This window comes from Nycticebus coucang, chromosome 3 (assembly GCF_027406575.1).
Source record: "Nycticebus coucang isolate mNycCou1 chromosome 3, mNycCou1.pri, whole genome shotgun sequence".
Classification (NCBI taxonomy): domain Eukaryota; kingdom Metazoa; phylum Chordata; class Mammalia; order Primates; family Lorisidae; genus Nycticebus; species Nycticebus coucang.
In genome coordinates this window covers 76,379,132-76,392,998 of record NC_069782.1, presented here as the reverse complement: position 1 = coordinate 76,392,998, position 13,867 = coordinate 76,379,132, and positions in this window count along the sequence as shown.

The following is a 13,867-nucleotide window of genomic DNA, read 5'->3' as shown; positions in this document are numbered from 1 at the left end:
TTTTAAGCGTGTTCATTTTCCCCTTGTAATTGATGTAGCCAAACCCTATATTTATTAGGTGGCAGAAAGGTAAGTGGTCTCAGTAACAGACTCTCCTCGGTAACAGTCTCCTTCTCAGATCATGAGCAACAGATGTGCTCTCTAATGTGACACTAGGGAAGAAGCAGGCAGGCATTATCTTCTGGGACAAACTAAATTCCAGTTGGCATTTTGTGCAGCAAGAAATAAGGGAACTCATATTAGAAAAGTGTAAAGAATGCATTAATAAAATAATAATAATAATAAAGTATTAATATTGAGTCAGTTGTTGTTTTTGCCAATTCATTGAATGAGTTCCTCCCTCCAAGGAAATGGCACTAGAGGGAAGTATGTTCCTAGTCACTCTCAGTCCCCCCATCTGCCTGGTGTTGTTTGACTTTTAGTGAGTCTGATTTAAGTGCATATTTTCCTTTTGTGCTTGAGAATTGATTGTATTTAAGGCATAATCTGATCAGAAAGATCTTAGTCTTTCAAAGAGTGTCTGGTGTTTTATATTTTATGTCTTGGAACAGCTTGACTATAGGCTGTTCTAGGAATTGTGATCTGCCAAGGACAGCCATATCTGGGTCTCTCCTGTCTTTAAAAAAGAAATTAAGCAGACAACTTATAACCTTATATAAAGACTGGGAACTTGCACATGTGGTGACAACATGCACTTCATCTCTGGATGTCTCAGCTCTGATCTGCATTCTAGTGAACCCAAAGTTCAGCTGGAAAAGTGACCATAAAAATCCATAGGGATGATTGAGCCCTAAGAGCAAGATGGAATTCTGAGTCTACTCCTTAGCCTGTATCCCAGTGAACAAAGCTTAGGTCCCACAGAATGGGGTTTTGTTCATTTGATCTAAAAGAAAAAAGAACATAAACTGTCATTATCAAAAAATTGAACTCTTTATTTTTGGATAATTGTTGATTCACATACAGTTTTAGGAAACAATATAGAAAGATCCCACATCCCCTTTATCCAGTCTCCTGCAATGTTAACCTCTTGCAAAATAAAATAAAACGAAATTAAATATCATAGCCAGAATGCTGACGTTGATGAAGTCTAGATCCAGGACACAGTGCCCCTGCAGGGATCCCTCCTATTGATCTTCTGTGGCCACACCCACTTTTCTCTTGCTGCAGCTGTGCATCTGTTGTCCATTTTTACAATTTTTCCATTTTCAGAAATAAACGTATATGGGCAGGTGTGGTGGATCATGCCTGTAATCCTAGTACTCTGTGAAGCTGAGGTAGATTGATAGCCAGAGCTCAGGAGCTTAAGACCAGCCTGAACAAGAGTGACAACAATTTGAGGGGGAAGATGAAGTGCTGTGGGTGGCTCACACCTATAAACCTACCACTCTGGGAGGCCCACACAGAAGATAATTTGAGCTCAGGATTTCAAGACCAGCCTGACCAAGAGTCAGACCCCATCTCTACTAAAAACAGAAAAATTAGCTGGGTGTGGTGGTGGGTGCCTGTAGTCCCAGCTACTTAGGACACTGAGGATTGCTTGATCCAGGAGATTGAGTTTGCTGTGCATTGCCACCATGGGATTCTAGCCTGGGAGACAGAGGGAGATTGTGTCTAAAAAAAAAAAAAAATGAGGAGGAAATATTTGAACTTAGATACATTTATGTTTTTTCCAGTTTAAAATTCCATATTTGAAAAATGTCCTCAACAGATCAAGAAATAACAAATCCTTTTGTGTGTGTGTGTGTGTGTGTGTGTGTGTGTGTGTGTGAGTTGGAGTTTTCAAAAATCTAGAGAAGCCAAGATTTGAGTTCTATTGAAGCATTGGCTGATAAAGTTCAAACACAGGCTCAAACTCTCCATAATGATGGGTCAGAGTTGTTCCTTGGAACTCCAAAAGTTGTTCGTTCTCACCTTCACCTGCCCACATGAACAGTGCCAAATACAAACAAATCCATGACTTTGGTCAAGATGGCCAACAAGAAGCAGCTTTCCCCAAAGGCTCCTGTTCAAAGGGAGAAACATTGGACTGAAGGGAACTCCAAGAAGCTGAAGGAGGGAAGTTGAACACAGAGAGATGAAGGAGAGGTGAACATCATCCCTGCTGAGACAAGAGGTAGGGCCAAGAAAGAGGAAGAAAGACAACTAAAATGAAGTATGGAGTGACTAGTTGGCAGGCTCTCATTGCCAAGAGGAAGGGAGACCCCTCCCTCAAATGGGAGGTCCTTGGTTGGCTTTCCAGAGTGAGCAGGGAACAAAAGGACCTCTCAATTCACTCCACAGTAGAGAGCTGCTAAATCCCAGTCCTCCTTCACCAGTAAGGTCCTACCACTGAGCCTATGCCCCATCTTGCCTGGCGCAAAAGTGACCAGATATTGTCTCTGGAATCCCAAGCACATAGCTCACTCTTCCCCCATCCTAGTTGCCTGAAAGACTTCTCCTTGCAGAGGCTGGAGTATTTAGCGAGTTTGCCAAGAGGCCAGGGCACTGTGTGGGTGACTGAGTTGCAGCTTGGCAATTCTAACTTTGGTTGGGAGAGGAGTGAATTTTCCTGACTTCCTTTCCCATTAGAAAATACCCTTCTTCAGCACCTGGGAATTTCAGACAGATCTGCCTATAGATTTCTGTTTTCTGGCCACTTGGAGACCCTCTGAACTCAATTTGGTGGGGGGAGCTAGCTCTGCTAGGGCTAGTTTGACTGAAACTGGCTGTTAGGGCTGCCTACCTAGTGACCCTCCAAACTCATTTAGATGGGCATACTACAGCCTCAGCAAGTTTGTCTGGAACTCATGGCCAGAGAACTCCACATAGTGACCCTCTGAAATTGAGCAGTGGTGGTGTTGCAGCAGCAAGGGATGGATTCAGTGGGTGTCTATCTTTGGATTTCTCTCCTCCAGCTATTGTCAGCGGTGGGGAGGGGCTGCAGATGCCCAGCAGAGATTACAGTGAAATATTGTGACTCTTTAGGATTGGGTAGAAGGCAGTCTGATATCAAGACAGAGTCAGGTTTAGCTATCTCACCAAGCTGACACTTAGAATCTCTGATTATAGCCCTGAAATGGACCCTTGTAAGCTGTAGGGGAGAAGCCATAATCACAGGCTCCAGCTCATTGGAGAAGGGATGATGAGCTCCACTTTCTGGGACTTTTCAAGCCAGTCACACCCTGCCAAATTTAATTGCCAAATAGGTTAGTACAGTGTTTCCTAGAGGTCCTCAATTAGATTATCCTCCAACAAATATTCAGGGACAATCTATCATTTCAACTAAAAGCATATAATTACCATCTGTTTTTTAAAAATCTGAAAACACTCAAGAAGAGGAACCAGAAGAAGACTCTGGCAATATGAAATATCAGAGCAGATCAACTCCCCCGAGGGATTACAAAGGAGATACAATAGAAAATACTACCCACAGAAAAATTTCTGAAATGTCAGAAATATAATTCATAATATGGATGGCAAATAAGATGATTAGAATGCAGGAAATGACCAAAATAGAAATCCAAAAATTAGTTCAAAAGTTATCTCAAGAAATTAATGAATTCAAAGACAAAGTCACCAAGAGTATGGACATAATGAGGAAAGAAATAGCAGAGCTTAAGGAATTGAAAAAGGCATTTGAGGAGTTTCAAAATACAGTAAAGACCCTTAGTAATAGAACTGAACAGGGAGAATAAAGAATTTCAGAAATTGAAGACAAGATGTTAGAACTATCCCAAGTATTCAAAGATACAGAGAAAAGGAGAACAAGAACAGAATATTCCCTGAGAAAGTTATTGAATCATTCCAAAAGGTGAAATGTCTCAATTATAGGGATTCCTGAAGGAGAAGAGGATGGTCCTAAAGGCACAGATGCTCTACTCCAAGACATTATGGTGGAGAATTTCTCAAGCCTTGTGAGAGACACAGAAATTCAGATAGTAGGTAGTTTCAGAATCCCAGCAAAACTCAATCCAAACAAAGTATCTCCTAGACACGTTATAATTAACTTTGCCAAAGTTAATATGAAGGAGAAAATTCTGAAAGCAGCCACGTATAAAAAAATGGGAAAAATATCAGGATGACCTCATATTTATATTTTAGTCAAAACTTTTCAATGCAGAAGAGGATGGTCAAAGACCTTTAACCTTCTAAAGAAACCAATTTTCAGCCCAGGATCCTGTCTCCTGCTAAACTGAGTTTCATTTGTGAAGGAGAAATCCAATAATTTACTGATATCCATATGTTGAGGAAATATGCCATAATGAGACCAGCTCTATAGGAAGTACTCAGACCCATTCTTCATAATGACCAGCACAATGTTCCATCACCACAGTCACCAAGAAATTAAAGAACAAAGCCTAGCCTCTACAATGGTGAAAGATAATAATTCTCCTCTAAAGAGGCATAGGCTGACTGACTGAATTAAAAAGCTCTAACCACATATTGGTTGCCTCTAAGAAACACACCTTACCTCAAAAGATAAAACAAAACTCAGGGTGAAGGGATGGAAAACAATAATCCAGGCAAATGGAAAACAGAAAAAATCAGGGGTTGTAATCTTTTTGGCGTATACAATTGTACTTAAACCAATAAACATAAGGAAAGACAAAGATGGACACTATATATTTGTGAAGGGAAACAACATGAAGAGATTCCAATAAGTAACTTTTATACCCCGTACCTGAATGCTCCTCAATTTATAAATGATCCTCAATTTATAAAACAAACCCTACTTGATCTGAACATTATGATATCTTCCTGCACTATAATAGTTGGAGATTCTAACACCCCTTTGGCAGTACTGGACAGATGCTCCAAAGAGAAACTAAACCAAAAAATAATGCACTTAAACATGACCCTAGAACAAATGGACTGAACATACATATAAAGAACACTTCCTCCTAACAAAACTGAATGCATATTCTTTTAATTTTCCCATGGATCATCCTCCAAAATTGATCACATCTTAGGAAACAAGGCTAACCTCAACAAATTTAAAAGAATAGAAATTATTCCTTGTATCCTCTCAGGCTATCATGGGATAAAAGTTGAACTCAACAGCAACAGAAATCTTCATACTCAAGTAAAGTCACAGAAACTAAATCTTATGCTGAATGACCGCTTGGTCAAAGGTGAAATTAAGAAGGAAATCATTATATTTTTAGAATAAAATGATAATGAGGCCACAAACTATCAAAATCTGTGGGATACTGCAAAGGCAGTCCTAAGAGGGAAATTTATGGCATTAGATGCCTTCACCAAGAAAACAGAAGCAGAGCAAATCAACAGCCTAATGTTCCATCTCAAACAACAACAAAAGGAAGAACAATCCAACTCCAAACCCAGCTGAAGAAAAGGAATTACAGCAGAATGAAATTGGAAACAAAAGAATTGTTCAGAAGATCAATGAAACAAAAAGTTGGTTCTTCAAAAAGATTAATAAAATTGGTAAACCCTTGGCAAGATTAATCAGAAACAGAAAAGCAAGATCTCTAATAATTTCAATCAGAAATGATAAAGGGGAAATAACAACAGATACATCAGAAATACAAAAGATCCTCAATGACTGCTACAAAAACTCTATTCACAGAAATATGAAAATGTAGAGGAAATGAACCAATACCTGGAAACATGCCACATTCCTAAACTCAACCAGAAAGGATTAGAAATTTTAAATAGATCTATATCAAGCACTGAAATAGCATCAATTATACTCTACCACACCTTCAGAGATGAACTATTACCTATATTGCACAAGCTATTCCAAAATATAGAGAAGGAAGGAAGCCTCCCCAACATGTTTTATGAAGCAAATATCATGCTGACCTCCAAACCAGGAAAGGATCCAACAAAAAAAGAAAACTATAGATATCATTAATGAATATCAATGCAAAAATATTCAATAAGATCTTAGCAAGCAAAATACAGCAACATATTAAAAAAGTTATACACCATGATCAGGTGAATTTTATCCCAGGGATGCAAGATTGGTTCAATATACATAAATTCATAAATATAATTCACCACATAAAATAAAAAACAAAGACTATGTGATTCTGTCAATTAACAGAAAAGACTTTCGATAATAGTTAGCATCATTTCATGACAAGAATATTTAAGAAAATAGGATTAGGTGGGTCATTCCTTAAACTGATAGACGCCATCTACAGTAAACCCACAGCCAATATCATATTGAATGGACTAAAATTGAAAGCATTTCCATTAAGATCTAGAACTAGACAAGGATGCCCATTGTCACCTCTGCTATTCAATATAGAGCTGGAAGTCCTAGACATTGCAATTAGGCAAGAGAAGGAGATCAGGAGTATTCAAATGGGGACAAAGGCAGTCAAATTCTCACTCTTTGTGGATGACATGATCTCATAACTGGAAACCTACAAAGCTCTTAGAAGTGATCGAGGAATATAGCAATGTCGCGGGAAAAATAGTTCATACCCACAAATCAGTAGCCTCTATATATGCCAACAAAAGTCAAGCTGAGAATAAAATCAACGACTCTATTCCTTTTATAGAAATGCCAAAGAAGATGGAATACCTGGGAATATATCCAACAAAGGATGTGAAAGCGTTTTATAAAGAGAACTATAAAACCCTGAGAAAAGAAATAGCAGAAGATGTTAACAATTGGAAGAACATACCATGCTTACAGCTGGGAAGAATCAGTATTATTAAAATGTCCATACTACCCAGACCAATCTACAGATTTAATGCAATCTCCATCAAAGCACCAATGTCATACTTTGAAGAACTTGTAAAAATAATACCTCATTTCATATGGAACCAGAAAAAAAAAACCTTATTAGCCAATACAATTATTAGAAATAAAAACAAATCTGGAGGGGTTATGTTATCAGACTTCAGGTTATGCTGCAAATCTATAGTGATCAAAATAGGATAGTACTAGCATTAAAATAGAGACATAGATCTATGGGACAGAATAGAGAATCTAGAGATGAACTCTGACACATGTTATCATTTGATCTTTGACAAATCTAACAAAAGCATGCACTGGGAAAAAGAATCCCTATTTAATAAGTGGTGCTGAGAGAACTGGTTAGCCACATGTAGATTGAGTGAAACTGAATCCATGTCTCTCACCATTGACAAAAATTGATTCTTGCTGGATAAAGGATTTAAATTTAAGACACAAAACAATAAAAATTCTAGAACAAAGTGTAGAAAAAAAGCTTGAAAATATTGGTCTGGGAAAAGACTTTCTGAGGAAGACCCCCTGGCAATTGTGCAACACCAAAAATAAATAACTGGGATTTTTATCAAGCTAAAAATCTTCTGCAAAGCTAAGGGTACTACAACCAAAGCAAACAGACAGCCTTCAGAATGGGAGAAGATTTTTGCATGTTATGCTCAGACAAAGGTCTGATAACTATAATCTATAGATAACTCAAATTAAACAACAAGAAGAAAGCAAACAACCCCATTTCTATGTGGGCAAGAGACTTGACCAGAAACTTCTCTGAAGATGACAGACGAATGGCCAATAAACACATGAAAAAAATGCTCATCGTCTTTAATCATCAGAGAGATGCAAATCAAGACCACTCTGAAATACCACGTAACTCCAGTAAGATTAGCCCACATTACAAAATCCCCAAACTGAAGATGCTTGTGTGGAAGAGGAGAGAAGGGAACACTTCTACACTGCTGGGAATGCAAACTAACAATGTTTATGAAAAGAGCTATGGAGAATTCTCAAAGAGCTAAAAGTTGATCTTTCATTTGATCCTGAAATTCCATTACTAGGTATCTACCTAGAAGAACAAAAAGAACAAAAAAGAGACATTTGCTGCAGAATGTTTATTTCAGCTCAATTCATAATTACCAACTCCTGGAAGCAACCCAAGTGCCCATCAACTCATGAATGGATTAACAAATTGTGGCATATGTATACCATGGAATAGTATTCAACCATAAAAAATGATGGAGACTACATCATTTATGTTTACCTGGATGGAGTGAAAGACATTATTCTTAGTAAAGTATCACAAGAATGGAAAAAAAAAATCCAATGTACTCAATACTAATATGAAGCCAATATATAAACACTTACATGCTCATATGATAAAACATAAAAATAGTCTAGCAAGAGGGAGGAGTAAAGAGGCAGAGGGAGAGGGAAGGGAGGGTAATTGGAAGAAGAAGGGAGGGCATTTGGAAGGATCTCACCTAAAGTGCACAATGCAAGGGTATCAGCTCACCCTTTGGGCAAAGGGCTCTTCTACAACTTAAACTCTACCTTGGAAGCGAGAACATTGTAATCTGAAAATTTGTGCCCTCATAATACTTTGAAATTTTAAAAAAGTCCAGACATAGGTAGGAACAGAATTTATTCAATATTTATTATTGCAATAGGGAGAATGCTCCAATTGCAGTATCTACAAACATGTCAAAATCAAAGAGAAGAAAGCTTCTCTTTCATAGAAGGAGTGAGCAGACACAACAGAACCTTCGGAAGGAGCGGTGAAGGAGAATGAACAGGTGGCTAAACAAGGTGTTCCCACAGGAAATGTGTCTGCTATGAGTGGCCACTTCCACTTCTTGGAATGAGGTGTCAAAAGGGAATGTTCTGCAGCCAAGTGCCTGCTCAGACTTGGGGCAAACCAAAGTTTTAGAGGTCTGTGAGGAGAGTAGCCTGTTGTCCTTTGGTCAGGTCAAGACTGAAGCAGGCAGTGTGTAAGAGATGAGCAATTGTTCATACACAGACCTGTTTGCTGAGGATCCCCTTCAGGATAGACCCAGACATGAGACCCTCTCAGTCTACTGACTCCCCATCAACACAGCCCTTTTAGCATACATTGAGTGTTCCAATGTCACTGGTTACTCCCATGTCTCTCTAGGAGGGAAGAGACCATCACATACTATGACCCTATATGGAAGGTCTAGTGACTTTATGACTTTTTGATCACTTGGTGGTACAGTAGAGACTATGAGCAAACCTCAAAGATACCTAGACCTCATTAGGAGTATTTCAAATAGGATCAGATCATGTCTGAAACTAATGCCTCTTGGTGCCTCCATGGTAATATTTTGGAAATTAAATTGTAGCATCTATGACCATGATCTGTTAAAGGCATGGTAACTGGGGGGTCAGACCCTTCAATATCAAAGGCAGTGTTGCCATAAAGGGAAAGCAAAGTAAACCAACAGACATTCTGACCAAGGGCAGAAGAAAATCTAGAATGTACACTAGTGGAAGGAGATGATGACTGCATGTTTATGTGGCCTTGGAACCAGTTACAGCAACAGAGTGTAGCTTGTCACTTACTGCTGTAAGTCAGGCTTTTGTTTTTTGTTTTGTTTTTCTATTTAATAAATGTGTCTAATCACTCCATTGAAAAATCAGAACCAGGAAAGGGTAGATTTAAAAGGGGGACCAGTGAATCTGATTAGTGCAACGGGTGGGTGGAAGAACATGCTGCTGGTGTCCCATCCATGGAGACTTGGCATTCACCTTGACAGGCCATGTGTGGGTGTTTACCACAGACTCCTGCAAACTCTGCCAGTGCACAATTTTCTGGCTGTGGAAGTGAGTACACTTATTCATGCACAAGTTAAGCCAGAAGTGCTGGAGAAGGACATGTACCCTCTGTCCACTGTCACTACTGCTATTCAACACAGAGCTGGAAGCATTCCCAGAAACAATCCTCAATCAGTGATGGGTGGAGAATTGGTAAATGGGACCTCACTAAAAATTCAAAACTTTTTCTCTGTGAGATTCCTTTTCTAAAAAGCCAATCTCAAAAGTTTACATATTTTATCATCCCATTTGTGTAAAAGTTTGGAAATGAGAACCTCTACAAATGAAGGAGAATAGTAATTTTCTTTGGGTTAGTGAGGATAAGGGGCAAGAGGGGCTGAAGTGGGTGCAGCTACAAATAGTGGGCCAGAGGGATCTCTGCAGTGTTAGAATTGCAGTGCCCTGACTATAGTGGCACATGAACCCAAACATGGGATAGAATTAAAACAAACACAAACACAGTCACATAAAATACAAGTATAAATAAAACTGGGAAAATCTGAAAAAAGATTGCTGGATTGTGTTAATGTCAATATCTTTTTTTTTTATTAAATCATAACTGTATACATTGATATGATCATGGGGCATCATACACTTGCTTCATAGACCATTTGACACATTTTTATCACAATGGTTAACATAGACTTTCCGGCGTTATCTCAGTTACTGTGCCAAAACATTTACATTCTACATTTACCAAGTTTTGCAAATATCCCTGTAAGATGCACCACAGGTGTGATCCCACCGATCCCCCTCCCTCTACCCACCACCTCCTCCCTTTCCCACTTCCCCCTATTGTTAGGTTGTAACTGGATTATAGCATTCATGTGAGAGTCCCAAATTAGTTTCATAGTAGGGCTGAGTACATTGGGTACTTTTTCTTCCATTCTTGAGATACTTTACTAAGAAGAATATGTTCCAGCTCCATCCATGTAAACATGAAAGAGATAAAGTCTCCGTCTTTCTTTAAGGCTGCATAGTATTCCATGGTGTACATATACCACAATTTATTAATCCATTCGTGGATCGATGGGCACTTGGGCTTTTTCCATGACTTAGCTATTATGAATTGGGCTGCAATAAACATTCTGGTACAAATATCTTTGTTATGTTGTGATTTTTGGTCTTCTGGGTATATGCCCAGCAGAGGAATTACAGGATTGAATGGCAGATCTATTTTTAGATCTCTGAGTGTTCTCCATATATCTTTCCAAAAGGAATGTATTAATTTGCATTCCCACCAGCAGTGCAGAAGCGTTCCCTTTTCTCCGCATCCATGCCAACATCTCTGGTTTTGAGATTTTGTGATATAGGCTAGTCTCAGTGGAGTTAGATGATATCTCAAAGTAGTTTTGATTTGCATTTCTCTGATGATTAAAGATGATGAGCATTTTTTCATATGTCTGAAGGCCGTGCGCCTGTCTTCTTCAGAGAAGTTTCTCTTCAAATCCCTTGCCCAGCCTGCGATGGGATCCCTTGTTTTTTTCTTGCTGATGCGTTTGAGTTCTCTGTGGATTCTGGTTATTAAACCTTTGTCAGAGTTATACCCTGCAAATATCTTCTCCCATTCTGAGGCCTGTTTGTTTGTTTACTTACAGTGTTCTTGGCTGTGCAGAAGCTTTTTAGTTTGATGAAGTCCCAATTTGAAGCTGCTTCAATTGCCCGGGGGGTTCTCCTCATGAAATACCACCCAGACCACCCTGCATTCTACTCTAGTATTTTTATAGTTTCTTGTCTTAAGTTTAAATCTTTAATCCAATGAGAGTCTATCTTAGTTAATGGTGAAAGATGTGGGTCCAATTTCAATCTTCTGCAGGTTGCCAGCCAGTTCATCCAGCACCATTTGTTAAATAGGGAATCATTTCCCCACTGAATGTTTTTAATTGGCTTGTCAAAAATCAAATAGCGGTAAGTAGCTGGATTCATCTCTTGGTTCTCTATTCTGTTCCAGATATCTACTTCTCTGTTTTTGTGCCAATACCATGCTGTTTTGATCACTATCGATTTGTAGTAAAGTCTGAGGTCTGGTAGTGTGATTCCTCCTGTTTTGTTTTTATTTCTGAGTAATGTCTTGGCTATTCGAGGTTTTTTCTGATTCCATATAAAACGAAGTATCGTTTTTTCAAGATCTTTAAAATATAACAGTGGAACTTTAATAGGGAGTGCGTTGAAATTATATATTGCTTTGGGTAGTATGGACATTTTGATAATGTTGATTCTTCCCAGCCATGAGCATGGTATGTTTTTCCATTTGTTAACATTTTCAGCTATTTCTTTTCTTAGAGTTTCATAGTTCTCTTTATAGAGATCTTTCATGTCTTTTGTTAGGTAAATTCCCAAATATTTCATCTTCTTTGGCACTACTGTGAATGGGATAGAGTCCTTAACTGCTTTTTCAACTTGACTGTTGTTGGTGTATATAAAGGCTACTGATTTATGGATATTGATTTTGTAACCTGAGATGCTGCTGTATTCCTTGATCACTTCTAGGAGTTTTGTAGTAGAGTCCCTAGTGTTTTCCAGATACACAATCATATCATCTGCGAAGAGCGAAAGTTTGATCTCTTCTGACCCTATATGGATACCCTTGATCACCTTTTCTTCCCTAATTTTGGTGGCTAAAACTTCCATTACAATGTTGAAAAGCAATGGAGACAATGGGCAGCCTTGTCTGGTTCCTGATCTGAGTGGAAATGATTCCAATTTAACTCCATTCAATATGATATTGGCTGTGGGTTTGCCTAGATGGCCTCTATCAGTTTAAGAAAAGTCCCTTCTAGACCAATTTTCTTAAGTGTTCTGATCATGAAGGGATGCTGGATATTATCAAAAGATTTTTCTGCATCAATTGAGAGAATCATATGGTCTTTGTTTTTTAATTTGTTTATGTGCTGAATTACATTTATAGATTTACGTATATTGAACCAGCCTTGACACCCTGGGATAAAACCAACTTGGTCATGATGTATAATTTGTTTGATGTGTTGCTGGATTCTGTTTGTTAGGATCTTGTTGAATATTTTTGCATCTATATTCATTAGTGATATTGGTCTATAATTTTCTTTTCTTGTTGGGTCTTTTCCTGGTTTGGGGATCAGGGTGATATTTGCTTCATAGAACGTGTTGGGTAGTCTTCCTTCTTTTTCTACATTTTGGAACAGGTTGAGTAATATAGGTACTAATTCCTCTTTAAAGGTTTGGTAGAATTCTGACGTGAAACCATCTGGTCCTGGGCTTTTCTTTTTAGGGAGGTTTTGTATAGTTGATGCTATTTCTGAACTTGATATGGGTCTGTTCAACATTTCCACTTGATTCTGGTTAAGTCTTGGAAGGTGGCATGCTTCCAAGTATTGGTCAATTTCCTTCAGATTTTCATATTTCTGAGAATAAAGTTTCTTGTAATATTCATTAAGGATTTTTTGGATTTCTGATGAGTCTGTTGTTATTTCACCTTTGTTGTTTCTGATTGATGATACTAGAGATTTTACTCTTTTGTTTCTGATTAGGTTGGCCAGAGGTTTATCTATTTTATTGACCTTTTCAAAAAACCAGCTTTTTGATTTATTGATCTGTTGTATTATTCTTTTGTTTTCAATTTCATTTAATTCTGCTCTAATTTTGGTTATTTCTTTTCTTCTACTGGGTTTGGGGTTGGAATGTTCTTCCTTTTCCAGTTGCGTGAGATGTCCCATTAAGTTGTTAACTTCCTCTCTTTCCGTTCTCTTGAGGAAGGCTTGCAGTGCTATAAATTTCCCTCTTAGAACTGCCTTTGCGGTGTCCCAGAGGTTCTGATAGTTTGTGTCTTCATTGTCGTTTTGTTCCAAAAAATTGGCGATTTCTTTCTTAATCTCATCTCTGACCCAGCTATCATTAAGCATAAGGTTATTTAACTTCCATGTTTTTGTATGAGTATGCAGATTCCTGTTGTTACTCAATTCAAGTTTTATTCCATGATGGTCCGAGAAGATGCATGGAATAATTTCTATTCCTTTAAATTTACTGAGGTTAGACTTGTGACCTAAAATGTGGTCAATTTTGGAGTAAGTTCCGTGGGCTGATGAGAAGTATGTGTATTCAGTTTTATTGGGATGAAATGTTCTGTAGATGTCTGCTGAATCTAAATATTGGATGGTTAGGTTTAAATCTAAGATTTCTTTGCTCAGCTTCTTGCTGAAGGATCAATCCAACACTGCCAAAGGAGTGTTCAAATCTCCGACGATTATGGAGCTGGAGGAAATCAAGTTACTCATGTCTGTTAGAGTTTCTCTTATAAATTGAGGTGCATTCTGGTTGGGTGCCTAGATATTAATAATTGAGATCTCATCATGTTGA